This window comes from Camelus dromedarius, chromosome 12 (genome assembly GCF_036321535.1).
Source record: "Camelus dromedarius isolate mCamDro1 chromosome 12, mCamDro1.pat, whole genome shotgun sequence".
Lineage (NCBI taxonomy): Eukaryota > Metazoa > Chordata > Mammalia > Artiodactyla > Camelidae > Camelus > Camelus dromedarius.
The window spans coordinates 58,782,428-58,801,924 of record NC_087447.1 but is presented as its reverse complement, the minus strand read 5'-3'; the positions used below and the strand labels follow the sequence as shown (position 1 = coordinate 58,801,924).

General features: G+C 39.7%; 1 protein-coding gene across 5 annotated transcripts in view; it reads right to left on the bottom strand.

Moving 5' to 3' along the window:
- TMEM135 (transmembrane protein 135) overlaps nt 1-19,497 on the bottom strand; it is a 271,979-nt gene that overhangs the window by 236,702 nt on the left and 15,780 nt on the right. For all 5 annotated transcript variants that reach the window (XM_031460511.2, XM_031460510.2, XM_031460513.2 and 2 more), the window contains exon 3: nt 1,129-1,185. The gene's annotated coding sequence lies outside the window, so the exon portion shown is untranslated. The remainder of the gene's footprint in view (nt 1-1,128; nt 1,186-19,497) is intronic.

The window sequence follows — 19,497 nt, the reverse complement described above, 5'->3', positions numbered from 1 at the left end:
TAATTTTATAACCAGATAAACAAGAGTACCCTTTGGCCCTGCCTTATCCTCTGGCTTCAGTGTGGTGTTTAAGATCTTGGGCTTTGGGTCAGTCAGCACTAGGTTGGAACCATGTTTGTTTACAACCTATTAGTTGAGTGATCTTCAGCAACTCACTTAACTTCCAAAGTGTGTTTCTATTATAATTGTATACAGTTTGTAAAATGAAATGAGAAGTTATATGTCAGGCACTGTGCCTGCACAGAATAAGCATTCAATCAATAGTAGCTATCCTATTTATAATTATTTCCTTCATCACCAAACTCCTCTCTGCTCCCTTTTACTCCTTATTTCATATCCACACTGGAACCCACTGCACCCCAGGGCCCATGCTCCACACACTCTGCATGTTCTTTTAAAAATCTTCAATGACTTCCTTATTGCCAAGGCCAATGCCTATTTTTCATTGTTTCTCCTGTTTTCTCTGGGGTATTTGACATCCTCACACACTCTCTTCTTTTTGGAATTTTCTCCTCTCTTGGTTTCCATGACAATCCATTCTCCTGGTCGCAACATCCCTCTTCTCAAATTTCTTACCTATCTTCTTCCTTCATTGGTCAGCCCTTAGGTATTACTATTCTCAGATTTAACCCTTCACCTGTTTTTCTTTTTCACCTTGTACACTACTCCCTTGACTTTGGTCACTTATAATCCAATTACCTTTAAACTTCTATTGATACTTCTATCAAAATCTCTAGACCTGTATTTTTGACATCTTGCTTGACATTGGAATTTCCCTTGGGAACCTCAGACTGAGCGAATATATTGTGAAATATGTCCTCTCCCATCCCAACGAGCTCCTTATCCTGTGGTCTTTTTTCTGTTAGTAGTATTACTATTTCCCCAGTCATTCAAGCAAACTGACTTTATCTATCACTTCTCCCTCTCTCTTATCAGTCCCCCCACCCCAATACTCCATCATTCTATTCATTCGACTCCTAAACATTTCTCAAATCTATCCTTTCTTCTCCATCCTCACTGCCACAACCATGATTTAGGTCATCATTAGCTCTTGCTCAATACTGCAGTAGCTTTCTACATAGCTGCCATTTTGTATTCCTAAAATACAAATATAATCATGCCACTTACCTACTAAAGGACTTTATAGACTGCATCCTCAAAACTAGACAGACTAGGGTGGGGCTGCTGAAAAAAAGAGAGAGAGAGAAAGAGTCATTTACTTTAAAAAAAATTAGAGCAGATTCAAGGTTTCCATGGCAACTGCACAGCCATCTGGTACTCACTTGAATTCTGATATGCTTTCTTAAGTAGAAAAGAAAAAAACGGAATTAGAGCCAGCACACTGGGAAGTCACATAAGCCTTGGACTACGAAGGGGAACCGTTCACACGGACACCGTTCACCATGGGTGCTGTGGAGTAAAGGCTGAGAACCGCTGGCCTGTGTCTTGATGACCGCCAAACTCCAAGACCTCTTCCTCTGCTTTGTCAGTACAAACACTATATGAGTTTAGTGCTCAGGGATGGTAAAGGCCTGCTGGTGACTCAAGATAAATAAAATGCACAGGAGACCAAAAACAGACACCAGAATGATTATTTAACAATTTTTCAGTGAGAACTAAAACTGTCAGATAGATTGGAATATCAGTATTATATTGAAGGATGCATTTGCTCCTTGTTATTAAGCTATGTAAGAAGGCTGTAATTATAATATTGCTTTGTGGGCCCGGCTAAGATATTCTGTCATATCTTTCTCACAATAATGATGGTCTTGCTGATGGGACTGGAAATTGATAACTTCCTGTGTCCATCAGCATAGTAGGGACCCCCTTGTCATTAGACCTGGAAATAACTTAAATTGTATGTCCAGCAATAAGTATCTCCCTCTAGGGCAATGCTGGGATGGGAAATACATTTGCTTCTCAAGACTCTTTTTCTGTGCTTTGTAACTGAAAAAAAATCTCTCTTAGAGTTGTGACTTCTTTCTTCCCTCAGTCAAGTTGCAGTCAAATCCTATAGGATTGGGAATTTTCCTATCTCTAAAGTGATTTTTCACATCTGCTCTGAACCAGATAAGATTCATTGTCTTTAGGGTCTCAATGTCACATGGGAACTTTATTTCACAGATTTCCAACTTCTTGAACTTATTCTAGACCTCAAGGACCAGCAACAACCAGTACTGATGACCAGAAAGGAGGAATAAATCCTTTAAGAAAGTGACTGAGGGCTTCAGAGGTAATACATGAGTTGATTCTTAAAGGATGGGTAGAGGTTTTCCAGGCGAAGTGACTGGCAATTATAAAGGCAAAGAGGCTTACAAAAGCATGCTATGTCCAGGGGATGCTCAGAAATGTGGGATGGTGGTCTAGATAGAGGGTGGGAAGTGGTAGGAGAGGAGACAGATCAAACAGGTCAGGTTATGGAGAGCCTCATGTTGCCATGGTGGGTCATGGATATTCAAGAGGGCCATTATGAGTCAAACATGGATCCCAGTGAAAAGTCTACTGCCTACCCCCACCCCAATATAAGAAAAAGTGTTCCCTTTCTCTTCTGCCAAGGGGGAAGGCAGACATACTCAGATAAGATTTGGGGGAGGAAGGAGACAGTTGTTTTATCCTCTGTGACAGAAGCAAGCTTACCACAGAATAGGTACCAGGCATCTGACCTGGCACACAGTAGGCACTCAGCAAATGCTAGCTGAGTGAACAAGAAGCTGTGATTTGAGGCTAAACAAGTCACAAATCAAGAACATGGAAAATAAATAAATAAACCTAACCACCTCCCCCCACCAAGAAAAAGGATGTGGGCAAAGGTGGCAACAGCATCTAGTCCCATATCAGCTCAGTGCTGCCTTGACTGCTTCCTCTTGGGCTCCCAGCCCATGACGCTCGGCGGTGCCGCCTCCACCACAGCTCCCAGAGCCCGTGTTCGCATTGCACCCTGTTGGCCACATGATATTCAATTTCATCTTAATTTTACCATTGGGTTCCAGACTTTTTCCTCTCCTAAAAAGGTTTAAATCCTTTCCCCTCTTCCCATTAATGATGATTTATTATAAAAATCTATCTTAGAAAATAAACAAAATCCAAGAAAAAAATTTTCCACACAATTGTCATTTAATCAGATTAATGTTTGATATAACACTTGTCTTTGTTACCATCTAGCTCTTCCCTAAATGCTTACTCAAGTATTACACATATTTGCAGTAATACTCATATGGACTTTCATATTGGACATTTTAACCTGACATTATACCATGCTTATTGTTCCATGTTGTTTTTAAGTATTTGTCTTCTCGCCTTTCCTTGTGTCCATTTTCCCCCACCCCCTGAATACTTAACAGCCTGCTGTATCCTATTGCCACTCAATTCTCATGAAACCACATACAAATATAGATATTCTTTGATCCTTGTTTTATACAAATCAATCACACTACATACAGTTCTTCGTTCTTTGCTTTTCCCATTTAATGATACATCATATACCTATACATATACCTCTAGGTCAACAAATTCATTCAAAATATACCTGTCAAAGATGATTAGTTCACAGTTAATTCTACCTGCATTTACTGATGGGCCTTCAGGCATTTTCCAGTTCCTACTGATAATTTTGCAATAAATATTCTTACCTGTAAACCCTATAGTATAAGTTTATTTCTTCTCTAGAACATGTTCCTAGATTGTTAGGTCAAAGGTATGTGTAATTTAAATTTTAATAGATGTTGCAAGATGACTTTCCCCAAAGGTCACATTCCCATATACCCACAAGCTTATCAGCTTATCTGTGCAAATAGTCTGAAAAGCAATAAAGCCTGATGGTTAACAACAGAAGCTCTGAAGCAATACTACCTGGTCTGACTTCTAGATCTTGCATTACAACCTGTGTGACCTTGAGCAAGTTAAGTGTCATGCTGTACCTCAGTTTCATATCTGGACAACAGGGATAATGATAGTCCCTACCTAACACTGATATGCGTAAGATGCTTGGGACAGCGTCTGGCACATACTGAGTAATTATAGTTATGATGAATTGGAATCGTATTATGATCAACTTGCAATATTTCCTCTAGTGTTTCTGGTTTTTATCTTAAAGATATGGCATAGAGCACTCTCCCAACCATTTCAGTAGGAAACAAAAATCTCAGCATTTGTTAATACAAGCAAATCAGGATTTTTCAACTGTCCATTGCTATGACACAACCTTTAATGGTGTTCCTCAGTGTGTTCTGGAAGTACTTCCTTCTGTCCGTAGCTTTCTTGTTTAATGAGCCCAGCCAGCCTGAAAGAACAGCGTTCCTAAACTTTGCACAACAGCAACAGCTCATGGCCATTTGGGCACAGGATTGCTGCCAAGTTTTCACAGTAACAAACAGAAAGCCATCCTATTTCTCTGCCCCTTTTTTTATTTGAGAGGATATCAGTTTCTTTGTGTGAAAGGAGCCACGCCCCAGAGAAAAACTAGTTTTTTACAAAGGACAGAAAATGAGCATTTCATTTTATTGAGCCACCAAGAGAGCAGCCCGCTCTGCATCTTGCAAGCTGTTTCGTTGGAGCGTGCAGTGACATTCCAAGTACATATTTACATAAATTCCAGCTTAACATGAAATCAAACAAACAGAAAGATCAAATATTTGAAACTTCTTTTGTAGATTACTTTTGTGATTAAGACACAAAAGGGACAGTGAGCGAGCTTATAGACAGGAAGCTTTTCTGGAGCAACTTTTAGGGACTGTTGGAAGAATCAGCCCACATTCAATTCTGTTGAACTCTTCAGGCATTTAAGTACTTACTACTTTAAAAATCCTAGGCATTGGTGGGGGTGGAGCACAAAAAGAAGTGTGGAAGGATTCACGCACCCTGTGGCTAACATGCTTCTAGGGGAGAAAACACCACACAGGCAGTGATAAGCTACATACTGGGTCTTTCTTGGTAACAAGTGGGAGAAAAGCCCATTCAAACTGACTTAAACAAACAAAAATTATTAGCTCATATAATGAAAAGTACCAAGGTGCTGGCCTCAAATGGGGCTTGATCCAAGGGCTCACTGGGACCCCAACTCTCTCCAGCTTCTGGATCTGCTCTTCCAAGTGTAAGCTGTACTCTCAGATTCTATGTGAAGGGAAGATAGCTTCCCAGAGCTCTAGTTCTATATCTTCCAAGATTCAAATACAACAGAAATTAGGGCTTCTTTCCCATAGCAGTACGACCTAAGTCCTGTATGTGATTTTCAGGGGCTTGAATTTGTTCGCAAGCTTATCCTTAAACTTATCACAGTGGCCAGAGGGATGCCATGGTCTAACTGGTCAAGAATGAGTGCGTTGCCCAGCCCTAGACACAAGGATGGAGTCAGCACTTGCCAAAGCAAGTGAACCGAGCTTGAGAGAATGGGTGATACCTCAGAGAAAAAAAATAAAATCAGAGATCTATTACCAGAAGAGGGAGACATGATTCAAAAACAAAATATAAATAAAGAATGATGAGAAGATGGGGTAGAGACATACTCTGGCTTTAAGGATCTAAGAAGGAACCACAGAAGTGGAATCAAGAAGTGGAACAGAGTTCAAATTCCTTCTTATTGTGAGAATCTGTTACTTTGGGAATTGCCCTAAAACAAACTATTGTAAAATACTGGCATTGTGATCTATACCTAGGGGTCCTTTCTGATTCTGATGTCAGGCAAGCGTGGGTGTTAAGATCCAAATCTGCCCCTTGTATGACCTTGGGTCTCACCTGTAATGTAAGGGGAATAACAGTCCTACTTCATATGGCTTTACAAAGACCCAAGTATCGTGACGATTATTACAACATCCCCATGGTGGGACTAGATCCCCAACTCTTGAGAGAGTGTATGTCTTTATATCATCATCTCTCATTACCTTTACAGTCCATTAAAATTAGGGTTCCTCCTTATCATACTAATTAAATTTTTCTTATGAAGGACATAAATGAACTCCTAATGGCTAAAGCCAATGAATAGTTCTCAGCCTTTATTTTACTTCTACATAGAACTAATATTCTTTATATATATATTTTTTATTATTGAAGTATAATCAATTAACAATGTTGTATCAATTTCAAGTGTACAGCATAATGCTTCAGTCATACATGAACATACATACATTCTTTTTCATACTCTTTTTCACAATAGAACTAACATTCTGACCACTACTCTCTCCTTCTTGAAACTCTTTAATCCATTTCTTCCATTATTTTTCTTTTTGTGTTGTCTTCCATCTGTATCACTGTCCCGTTCTGTATTCTTCTCTGGGTCCTCTTCCTCTTCCCACTCCCTAGATTTGGGGTTTCCTGGGAGTCTTTGTCCTTGTATCTGATTGTAATCATGACTGTTCATTGTCTTTTAAATAGCCTTCCCTATGTTAGGGGAAATTCCCGTTTTTAAATAGTAAATTTTACAATGTAGTTGTCCTTCTCCTTTGCAACAAGGATGCAGGCACACAATCTTGGTACCATCAATCAGTTCAAACCATATGAGACTTAGCTTAGAAATCTTTAGTTATCACCTCCAGGTTCCTCATCTTCTCAAACTCTAAGCAACCACCAGTCTACTATCTATCTCTGTAAATTTGCCTATTCCATATTTTGTATAAATGGAATCATAAAATAGGTGATCATTGTAGACTGACTTCTTTCACTTAGCATCATGTTTTCAAGCTTCATCCATGTTGTAGCATGTATCATACTTCACTCCTTTTTATGACCCAATAATATCCGGTTGTATGGATATATCATATTTTGCTTATCCATTCATCAGTTGATGGACATTTGGGTTGTAGCAGCTTCTATGATTACTACTTCTTCTTTATTTTAGAGATGAGGAAATTGAATCTCAGAAGGTAACTTCACCAAGGTCAGACAGCTAGAAAGTGGCGCAACTGAGATGTACACAAACCCAGGTGTATCTGATGCTTTAATTCCTGTCTTAACCACAACTCCATTGTCTCTTACCATGCTATACAACCTTGTGAGCCTACACAAAAGAGGATGCGCAAGGCCAATAAAATTCTCGTTGAAAATCCTTTTACGATCATGACTGAAATTTCACCTTGAAAATCAAGTAGGTGAAATTATCCAAGAATTTTTGAAAACTAAATTTTTTTTAAGATAGCAAAATAGAACTTAGCTTTCTCAGATTTTAAATCAATATAAGTCCCCACTCGTTAAATCCTAATAGCCAACACTTTTATAGCACTTACTGTAAGTCTCTAAGAACAGTTCTAAGTGCTTTACATATATTAACTGATTCAATCATCACAACAATTGTTTGTGGTGCCTGTACATGAGTGTCCCCATTTTGCAGATGGGAAAATCAAGATACTTGCCCCACATTATAGAGCTGATGGATGGTAGAGATGGTATTTGAACTTATGCAATCTAACTCTGAATTTTGGGTTCTTAATCACTGTCCTCATAAGCCAGACAAACATAATAAACTATCTAACATAGTCAAAGCAAATAAAGAATAATTATCAAATATGTAGGAGATAGACTATTTAAAAGCAACAGAGGATAACACAATGTTAAAAAGATATACCTCAAAGTACAAAAAATAATTTTTTATACACCTGACAAACCAAAATCAAACAGAAAGCAACAAATAGGAAGAAAATATTCACAGTGCATATGGAAGATAAGAATTAATTCACATGAAAATTAATAAGAAAAACAGTACAGGGCCAAATAGAGAGGCAGAAAAAGGACATAAATTATGGCCCAAAAAAGAAACACTTACTTGAGAAAACATGTTTAACCTCATTAGTAATGAAAGAAATGCAAGTTAAACCTACGATGAATTTTTTTTTCCCTATCAAATAAAAAAAAAAATACAACATTGAAGGATGCTATCTAGTCTTGGCTAGGAGGTAATAAACCGGCATTTTCAAACATTGCTGTTAGAGGCATAAATTAGGAGTGCCTTTCTGTCAAACTGTCTTTCAAGATTAAACAAGAACCTTAAATATTCATGTTATTTGATTCCTTTCCTGGGAATCCAGTCTAAGGAAATAAGTATAAATTTAAAAAAGGTTTTATGTTCAATGACATTTGTAACAATTCAGATAAAAAATATTGGAAATCATCTAAATACCTAACAATTAGGAAATAGGAAAATAAATCACTCAATATATACACATGAGGTAGCCATTAAGACTTCATTTACCCAATTATGTAAAAAGTTGGGGAAATATTCCTGTTTAACTGTAAAAAAAAAAAGCCAGAATATGAATTTTTATATTTATTACAAAATGTATATGATGACAACTATTAAAGAAATAACCTAGTGAAAGACTTAAGAGAAACATATCAAAAATCCTAAATTGTTAAGCAATTTTCTTTGCACATTTTGTGATTTGCCAAATTTTTTTATAATGAGCACTGATTTATAATGGTCAAAAAAAAAAAACCTGAAAAAACTTTGTTTCTAAAAAACGGTTCATGGGTTGCGTTACACATGTTGAATTGGCTGATCCCAATTACTCCCGTCTCTCACTGGCACAGCTATCTGACCCAGGGGAGTGGTGTGCTTGTATCTCTTTGAAGAGCCAGCTCTGGAGATAAGCCTCCATTGACCTGTGGGCCTGCTGACTTGCCAGCAATGCCAGATAAGGAATTTTAAACACAGAAGGAAACTTCAGTGCCACTGGCTGGTTCTCGTCAGGAGAGCTCAGGCGGGGCCGTTTTTGTCTCCTCTGGTCAGTGGCCCTGAGAGAAGGCAAGATTACGCTGTAGCTTTTGCACCCTGTCCAGGGCGTCTGGCTCCACCACATACCAGTGGGCCTCTCTGGCTGTGGAGGAATGCCTGGCTGGAGAGGCAGAGGAAAACGATGCCCGGTGGTGAAGGAGGCAGATAAGATCTCCAAACAAAGACGTTAGTCCTGGTTAACAGCTTCCAAAGTCTGAGCAGCAAACAGAAACCTCCGGGAAAGAGGGAATCAAACACGAGTAGGAATTCCCTGGCCTGACACGTGGGAAGGGTTAGGGGCCTTCAGAATTCTTCCTCCTGCTCTCATTCTTTCACTGGCCAGTAACTAATTGAGCTCGTAGGATAAGCCAGATGTGGCTCCTCAGAGGTTTTACTCACAGACCCATGCAAGAAGTAACCCGTCAGCCAGACAATTAGGCCCAGGATACAGGATGCTAGGCCTGTGATATCAGGCACATCTTCCAACACTGGGCAGGGCTCCTTGGAGGAAAGTGGATTCTAAAGTAAAACTTTAGAAGAGGAGTTGGCCTGATGAAGGTGAGTAAGGATGGGGAAGAAGCATCTTCCAGGCTAAGGAAGTAGCTAAGACCTGCGGGCCAGAAAGAGAGGGAGCATTTGAGGAAGCCTATGACATCTGGAAAGGAAGACAGGGAGAGAGGAAGTGGTTTCTTCCTGTTCCCCTTGGATTGAGTTATGAAGAAAGGAGAGAGGACAAAGAAGAAAAATAGATTTGCCAAAGCCTTCTTCTTCTTCGTTTCAAAACTTTGCCCTTTAATTTGTCCTGTACGCTGTTGTCAGCTCTCTTAACCCTTGTGCTGTCGTTTGAAGGCTGCAGAGGAAATGAAGGGTCAGAAACTGCCCAAGGTTGAGGTCTGAGATCCATCACACAGAGATGAGACTGACCAGCCAGACCAGAGGTGATCCAGGGGGCCCTTAAACACTACGATTGTGATCATTTTCTGTTCCAAGGAAACGGAGCCGGTATTGGGGTGAGAGATGTCCTTCAGTCATTCTGCATATCCTGAATGCAGAGTGGGTATCCACTGATGTAATTCACAGGCTCACTGGGGAGGTAATACATGCACACGTGAGTGGGCTTTGTTCACTTGTTATGAGACAGTAGCGGAGTCAGGAGTACAACTGAATTTTACAGAGTCCTTATTATGTGTTAGGTGCTATGTGAAGTGCTGGGGAGAAAAGATGAGACAAAAAAACCTTTCTTAAAGTAGATGAGGGTCTACTAGCCCGTGTGTATATGTGGTGGAGAGAGAACAAGGTGGGAAATGAACACTGAAATAGAATTTAAAAGTAAATGCTTCACTATCCTGTGAACTTACCAAAATCGATCCATTGGCTCTCTGTCCTTCTGTAGCCCTCACTTAAGGGCCGAGTTGAATGACAGGTGGATATCTCACAGCTCCTTCCCAGATAAGAAAACTCAGAAAAATATGATAGGGTCAAATGGACACGAAGTCAGAGAGCCCTGAGCTTGAACTTCGGGCTGCACTCATTCATCTTGTGTCCCTGGCAGGTTACTGAACCTTTTTGAGCCTCAGACTCCTCATCGAAAACAGGTTAACAATAGCTGTGTGTGGCAGATACTGTTGGTGGCCTAGCCAGTGACAGTGGCCCTTCTTTTTGCTCTCAGAAGCTCTCCCAGTTTTATTTGGGGGAGGAAAGCAACTAAACTAGGTGATGGCTCATGAGTGGTCTAAGGCAAGAGTCAGCAAACTTTTCTGTAAAAAGCCAGAAAGCAAAATTCTAGACTTTGCAGACCATTGAGCCTCTGTGAAAACTCTGCCATTGAAAACGGCATGATAATACCTAAATGAATGAGTGTGCATATGTCACAACAAAACTTTATTTACAAAAACAGGCTGTGGTCCAGATGTGGTTGCTATTTGCCCATTCCTAGTCGAGGGCCACCCTGACCATCTAGCTCCTACTTTCTCCACTTTTTGCTACTAAAAGTATCCATCTGATCTAGTTCTGGCCAATGATAACTAACTAGAAGTCTGATGAGGAAGGTTTTGGAAAAGTGTTTGCTTTCCTGATAAAATGGGGACTAATGTGGCTGGCCCTTGACTTCCCTCTTAATTCTACCTTGAATGAGGATGTGATATCTGGAGTTGATGCAGCCAGCTTGCAATCATGAGACAAGCATAAGACTAAATGCCAACTTGCTAAGGAGACTAATGCATAAAAAAAGAGACTAGTTCCTTGATGTCATCAGTGAGACACGGAATCAATGCCAGCACCAATTACTGGACTGCTAAACCCCTAACTTGTTAAACCACTCTGGTCATATTTTATGCATTTTGCAGCCATATCTAACTTTAAGTAATCTCAATATATCCCAGGCTGATCGTGAATACAAGATGAGATTAATATGCAAATCACATAGTAGATACTCAATAAATGATGGTTCTCTTCACATTTCATTTCACAGAAAATTGATATCGTTCCCTTTGTGATCAGCATTGTTAACATTTTTGCACAAGCTCCTCTCAAAAACAAGTCATGTAGAATGGAATATTTTTCAGTGCCATCTTTAGTTTCACTCTAATTTTAAGTTTCCAAGGCCTCAGAAAGGCTAGGAAAGGGAAGGACTAAAAAGAATATCTAGTTTAGCAGGAGCCTGAGTATGAAAAGATCCCAGGTAATTGTTAAACAAATTGGAGCAACAAACTCTCCCCAGTAACTATTAATGAAAGTGTGCTTCTGCGTTCCCTTCCTCCGCTGCTTGCCAAGGTTCCTCATACCTGCCTGCTCGGACTTCAGATGTGAAGATAAGAAACACGTAGGATGTCCTGCACAATGAGACCCTCAGCAGATGCTGTTCCGTGTTCCTGTCCTCTCTTATCCCCACCTTGCACTCTCACAGTCTCAGCTTATTAAAGAATCAGACTCAGTGTGTGAGGGAGTCCCGTGAAGAAGACACTCTAAGCCTGAAGGAGGTGGGGAGAAGACAGAGAATGATTAGTCCAGGGACTGGGAGCAACAAGGAACAAGGGTTTAGAAATGTTCAGAATCAAGCAGGTCAGAAACAAGTTTCTAAGAAGAAGGTGTCTGGAATCTTTCTCTCTCTTAAAATATTGCCACGTGCGTGTGTGTGTGTGTATGTGTGTGTGAGTGTGTGTGTGTGTATGTGTGTTTCAAAGAAGCCATGCAGAGGGAGGGTATAGCTCAAGTGGCAGAGTGCATGCTTAACGTGCAGGAGGTTCTGGGTTCAATCCCCAGTACCCCCTCTAAAAATAAATAAAAATAAATAAACCTAATTACCCCCCCAAATAAAATAAAATAAAATAAGCCATGCAGAGACAGACAGTATCCAATAAATGTTTTTGAAAGTAATGGATCAATGGGTGGGTGGACAGATGGATGGATCATTAGAGACAGGAACGGATACTGCGAACAAGGAGCAGCAGTGGTCCGGCTGTCTCTTGGTTTGGGTGGCTCTGTGAAAACTTTTCAAACTTTCTGGTGCATCAATTCTGTTCTAAGGTGAAAGCAGCCACAGACAATACGTAAAGGAACTCAGCAGGATGTTTCCCAATAAAACTTCATTTACAGAATCAGGTGGTGGCTATAGTTTGCCCACCCCTGCTCCAGGCTCTGTCCACATCTGGGAACACCTCCTGGAACTGCAGCAGCCATTTTCCTACCAGCCTGAGGATGGAGACGGACAGGTGCAGATAAGAAGCCTGGTCCTTTGACAGGAGCCTCTACTCCTGATACACCTGGAACCCGTCCTCATTCTGTGCTTCTTATCCTCTGAGATAGGTGATTTTTGTTTTTATTATGTCCATGTGAGTGGGCTTTACTCTTAATTGCAGCCAAGAGCGTCCAAGGTGCCATACTTCCCTAAGAGGAAAAGCTCTCCCTTGTCTATTTCCCTCACCAGCTTGTAGTGGGACAATAAATGTACTGAAGGCAGCAGGAGAAAGGAGGGAAAAAGAGAAACACCTCCTTACTGAAGATTTCCCAGAGCAAGAACTCACTTTAGTCAGTTTAAAAATCCTTGAGGAATTGCTATACTGCTAAATAGCCTGAACTGCCACTGATCTGTTAGAGTAGTGTTTAGAGAGCTTTAAAGATGATGCAAATATAGCTCCTGCTCTTGGTTAGTGGACTAACTTCACTGAGCCACCCGTTTTTACTGTCCTTCATTTGTTTTATATGTGTAAATTTTCTCTCTACCAATTTAGAAAGAAGCCATTTCATGGCAGGACACTTTTTGTAGACCTTACAGAATTGGGCACTTAACAGGTAAACAACAAATGCATTATTAACTCAGTTTTCATGAGCATATTACATTGTGATGAACATGTTCCAGAATAAGAATGATTTTGGGTTATTTTAAATGGTCCTAGTCTGATTTAAGCTACCTATTGCAAAAAAAAAAAAAATTGTATTGAGTCTATCTGGGAAATGTTTTAAAAATTCAGTGAATCAACTTCTAAAATTCAGCTATTTAAACTATTGATTCATTTTTTCTCTAGGGGGAGTACTTTGCCTATGGCGAAACTCGTACAGTATGAACTTGTACGATGGGAGCCCACTTGTCCAGTGTGTGGTTGTTGCAATAAACATATCCCAGTAAGCACAGGTATATCATTCTTTTTCTGAAATTAACAAGACACTTATTGTTATGTATAAATGTCAGAGGCTGGCCTGTAACTCTGGGGAAGTTTTCAAATATAGTTAGTTGGGTAAAACACGTAAGAATACAGTTAAGTAAACTACATAAGTAGGCAAGATGAAATTAGATTATGAGAAGCTGGAAAGAAAAAAGATCAGTCTAGTTTAGACTTGCCTTAATTACAGCCCATATGCAATGAAATGAAATGTGGTAATTTGATCCAAGTTGATTTAATGGTATAATCCCTTTTTTGCACTAGTAAATAGCCCCCAAATTGCCTTTTGTATGAATTATGTTACAAGCAATGTGTAATTCTATCAGAGAGACTGGTTAAACAAAAAAGGTAGAATTTTAAAGGTGATCTTAAAGAAAAAACAAAACAGCACGGGGATTTTTTTAAAAATTGAGATTCCTGCAGACACTAAGCACCTTTTTAAAAAGTACAGGTTTATTTTCCTGGCTGTGTAAATAATATGTGCATCCTGTAGAAAGCACAAAGGAGAAACTAAAAATTATGTGTAAGCTCAAAATCCAAAGATAACCACTGTAAAAACTCAGGGGTAGTTCTCTCTCTCTCTCTCTGTGTGTGTGTGTGTACATATATCTTTCTCTCTGGCACATAGGAAAAACAGATTTATTTTAAGGTCTATGGTTAAAAACATATTAGACATCACTAATATTTCCCCAGATCATTAAGTATTTTTCATTAACACCTGTAGATACACTTTTATTTTAGTTATTTTTCATCACCCTCAATTTTACTTTAAAAGACAAGATACTCATGGCATTTGAAAGATTTTTAAAATTAAAATTATTCACAATCCTGTTATTTTGTATAACTATTCTCATTTTTCCTCCTCTTTCCCTTATAGAGCAGAAGCTATTTTGTATTCTATTATACAGTTAATATCTCTCAGTTTGACCATGGAACCCTTTCTTCAGAGCATATCTTATGGTTGTGGTTCTCAAAGTGTGGATCCTGAAGCAGTATCAACTAGGAATTTGTTAGAAATGCAAATTTCCAGGCTCCACCCAACCTACTGACTCAGAAGCTGGGGTTAGGGGGGGAGGAGGAGGAAAAAGGAGAGGGCAGCAATCTGTGTTTTTTTTACAAGCCATCCAGGCAGTTCTGCTGCTCACTGACGTCTGAGAACCACTATCCTATGGGATCAACAATCTGCAAATCATCCTTTGGGAAACAATTTGCACAACTGCCTTTCTGACGAGTTTCTATATTTCCTGGAAGGAAGACGCAAATTGCTGGCTGCCTCTGATCCCTCAAGGGTAAAATAGGATATTAGCTGCCTCCCAGGATAAGGCTTAAATATTGTAATTAGTAAATGTGTTTTTAAACTATTAAGTGGCAAAGTGACATACAGATATGAGTTATTCTTATGGTGACCCCAAGTTTAAGCTGAAAGATTTATATTACTAAGCTCTGGGGAAAACCCAGTGGAATGTGGACACAGATGGTTCTTAACTTTCACATATTCAGCTTTCATACAACCCAATTTTCACACATTACACATGCCACCCCTAAAATGCCTTTCCCACACCAAATCTGGAATTTCCTACACTTGGAGTTTAATGAGCAATCTGAGGTCTCCCACGGGTACACCACCTGCCAACCCACAGTTCGGCTTTGGCAGGGGCACATTTTTTTCTATTTGGCAGTTTTGGTGCCTACTTTATTACATCTAGCCATTATTATTTACAAAGAAAACAAGAGAAACAGTACGCGACAGTCCTACGCCACACGGTCGTCGCTTCTATTACATTTCTTTGGCAGCCTTAGGCTGTAATTTTGTGTGTGTGTGTATATGAATATATATACATATATATATATTTTTTTAAATACATGTAGTAGCCTCTCAAATAGCTCCTAGTTACACAAGTTAGTGTTTTTTTCAGGTTCTCCTCTGCTCGCTAAGTTAGCTTTGCTCCCTTTGGTCAGTTTGTTCCTCTTGCTCCTTGGTCTTGATGCTGGTGGCCCTCAGATGCCTGCTCATCCCCAGTGGTCTGTCCACATGCGCACGACTTTTAGGCGCCTGGCGTGGGCGCCCTCTGCAGCGGCTCAGGCTCACTTTCCCCAGCAGGCCTCTCCCTTAGAAGAGAGGGTGGCTGAGATCTTCATGTAAGTGGGCAGGGCCTTGACCAAGAGATCCCACTTCAGGGACTTGGCTGGGGGGCAGGCAGGCAGGCTAAAACCCCTTGTCCTCTCCACCCCACCTCCTCCCCTCACTGCCAGACAAGAAGGGCTTTCCGTGGGCATGGGACGACATCAATGAATTTTTCCCCTAAGCAAAGATGACAATTTTTTTTTAATTTCTTCCGAATCCATTTTGGAAGTTTCGATTTCTCTCTCTCAGCCTTCTACCCCCACACGTCACTATCCTGCCCCAGATCAGAAGTTCACATTGTTTGGAGAGATATTCTATCGTGGTTGTAACCCAGGCGCTAAGGCTGCTGCTGCTGGCAACTCACTGGTGGTGGCAATGGGGGTGGGGGTGGGGGTCAGGGACATGACTGGCCTTGCTGCTCTGAATGCAGGTCTGTAATTAATTATCCAGATAATTTATTATCCAAATGATCTTGTAATTAATTATCCAGATAATTAGTTATCTTGGGTCCCCCTACTATTCTTGACTTTTAGCCACCCTTACTCGGAGCTGGGAGTTTCTTTTAATCTTTTATCTTTCTTTCTGATCCAATCTATTTTTTATAGATTTCTCTACAACAGTAGTTCTCCAAGCGTAGTACCTGAACCAGTGCATCAACAAAACCTGGGAACTCGTCAGGAATGCAAATTGTTTATCCATAATACTGCCGATAAGAATTCGGTTGTTTCTATATTTTTAACTATTATAAATAAAGTTGCTGTGAAATTCTTATATAAGTGTATCTGTGTATATACCTTTTCATTTCTATTGGGTAAATGCCTAGAAGTAGACTTGTAGGACAAATCCAGGCAGATGCAATCCAAAAATTCTTCCTAATTTTGATACACTAATGGTATAATGTGATAGATGTATTCTTTTTATGGCTGCCAGATAAAATACAGTAAAGTCCAAAATATTGTTTTTGGGACACATTTATACTAAAAAATCATTCACTGTTTATCTGAAATCCAAATTGAACTGGGTGTCCTGTACTTTTTCTTTCTTCTTTCTTTCTTTTCCCTTTCTTTCGTCTTTCTTTCCTTCCTTCCTTCCTTCCTTCCTTCCTTCCTTCCTTCCTTCCTTCCTTCCTTTCTATCTTTTGTTAAATATACCAACCCTAATTCCTTTTCATTATCATTTATGTTATTTTAAGGGCTTCTGAGGGTGGAAGAAACAAGATTAACTTGTATAATCATTCTACCATCTTAATCCAAGATAACAATTTGGCAGAAAACTGAATAGCCTTATAATCCACTTGTCGGTTGCCTCATTCTGCTGCAAAATACCCTGCCCAAGCCAGTGAAAAACTACCATCAGGAAGTCTTCCTTCCTAACCTTAAACCAATATTTATGTCCTCACAATGTCATTTCAAATAGGCTAAGAGCAGAATTTGAGGTAAGAAATTATTTTAGAAAGGAAATTTTATTGTTTGTATTTAATGTTTAAATTGTGTTTTGACCATTTAAAACAATCACATATATAGTATAAAATATATAAAATAGTCACTGTATATATATAACACTCAGGTTTCTATTTTTAATCCAAGATTAAAACATTTTTAATATATACGAGGGACTTTATCATTTTTTTTAGTGCTTGGGGATAAAATTCCTCATATAGCATGCAAGGCTATTGCTTGATTTTTATATATTAAACTTTTCATGTAAGTTTTCAGAAGCTCATTAAACACAAAAATAGAACTGCCTCTGAAAAGATTAAATGGGCAGGAAAAAATTTTAGATGTAACCATGAGAACTTTGGGCTAGAAAAATGAGTATCTAGGTGTTTTATTAGCTTTCCAGCAAGCTTAACCTATTTTGTTACCCAACAGTAAGTTTTCACTAGATAAACAGTCTTGGTGTGTAGTTACTTCTCTCTCAGCAGTTACGGGTGTTATAAGATTGTTTTATGCATTCTGCCTATGAATATTTTGGACTTGCATGTCTTTGTCCTATAATTTTTAAAGCATGGCTCTCTTTCCCCCACTGTTTTGGTTCAGGCCCTTGTGGTGAGTTGGTGGAAGGATACCGCCTGGCTTTGAGGCCTCTGGCAGGACATCCCTCTTGTGGGGCTGTGGTTGTTGCTAAGCTATTGCTAAGAAGTCATGTCCAGGGCCCATCCCCAGTTTGGGTTTTGCCTATGCATTAAACACTGTGAGTGGTTTTAGTCCCTTCATTGCTCCTATATGAGTAAAATGAAAACTCGCATGAAACAGAAGTTAGGGAGGTGGCAGGGAAAAATTTAAGGCCAATAAAGCCCAGGTTGCTTAGCGTAGATTGGATTTACTTCTGTTTTATTCAGCCATTCTCTAGAGAGGCCAGAGAAATTCTGCCTTTGAATATTTTTTTCCATATCTGATAGAAACATTAATGACAATAATCATCATCAATACTTACCACATATCAGCTTACGTACTAGTCTAGGAACTTACCATGTTTCTTACTGGATAGGAGTCATAATCATAACCAGCATAATTTAGCAAGCCCCGTCTGTAAGCTAGATGCTTTACATACATTATTCAATCTTCACAACAACTTTTTGAGAGAGGTATTTAGGGACCAGGAAATCAAGGCACTGACAAGTTCAGAAGCACATCCAAGGTTATACAGGTGGTAAGTCATAGAACTGGGATTTAAACCCAGACCCTTAAGCCTTCTTCATGTAATGCAGTTGAATCAATTTTCATTCTTAAAAAAGGCATATGGTCACTTATTTAACTTTGATAAGAACTCCTTTGGGGAGGAAAGAAAATACTAAAGGTAAGGACAAGAAGTGAGATACAAGAAATTAATTAAATAGCTTGCTCCACTTCACACATCAATGGTAGAGTTAGCCTGGAGTCCCCACTTTATGGCCATTTAATGCAATACTTTTTCTACTATCCAGTCACCCTATGACTGGGTGAGGTCACATTAAGAGAATATACATTTAAGTCCTTCCACTCAAAGCCACCCTGAAGAGAGTCATCATCCTTGAATTCTTAGTTCCCACATAGTCGTTGTTTATACCTAGTCTAATCACAGTGAGGAAAGAGGCAGTTGTAAAATATCCAAAAACCCAGAGAGCCTTAGCTGGTGCCAGCAAACATTGATTTTCAAAGATAGACAGAATCCTCTACAGTTTTACATTCCAAACCACACTTCCCAATAAAAATGATCCTTCACAACAAGTTCCAAAGTAAGCGCCAGGCCTGGATCCCAGGCCATGAGTTCTATGGGAGGGCGTCCTCCACAACCCATGGGAAATTTGGCAAGTTGTTTAGACAAGCCGTCTCCATCAAGCTGCCTTTGATGGCAAAGCCAGATGAGCTTCTTTGCACCAGTTGACCTTCTCCTGCTCACCTCTGCAGGCCTCTCCTATTTTTTATCTTCATCCTGCAGGTCACTGTTCCCTGCACAAATGCTCCTCCTTGCCAATAAGATACATTGACTCAAATGATCAGATAAATAGGCTGTTAATTTTTCTGGGCAAATCAATGCTGTGTCACTTCAGGTCTCTACAAAATGTCCTCCAACTACTTGACAGCCCTATCCACTTACAATCAGAGTTCTTAAAACCTAGATGCAGGTTGAGCCCAGATTCTAATTTCAAATCTCTTTTGGCTCGCACTTGGGGTATGTCCTGTCTTCCATCTCCAGCTGGCCCACTCTCACGCCCTTTCCTCTGGAATGAAGACTTCCCCACATTCATCTCCACATTCCTCACACTTAGATGAGTGGAATTTATAGCTTGCTAACTCAGCCTTGCCTCAAAGAGCAAGCAAAGGGTAACTAGGCTCAGGGCTTGCCTGCTAGGCAGGAAATAGTCAGAGCTCCAGTTTTTGAACTTTTTGCCCAATTTCTTCCACCTCTGTCCTCCTTCCTCTTGTGAAAGACTTGCCTTCTAGAAGTCTCTGCTTAACGTTGTTAGCACCAGCCCTTGATCTCTGCCTAATTAAGTTTTACCAAAAAAAAAGAAAAAGAAAAGAAAGGCCTAA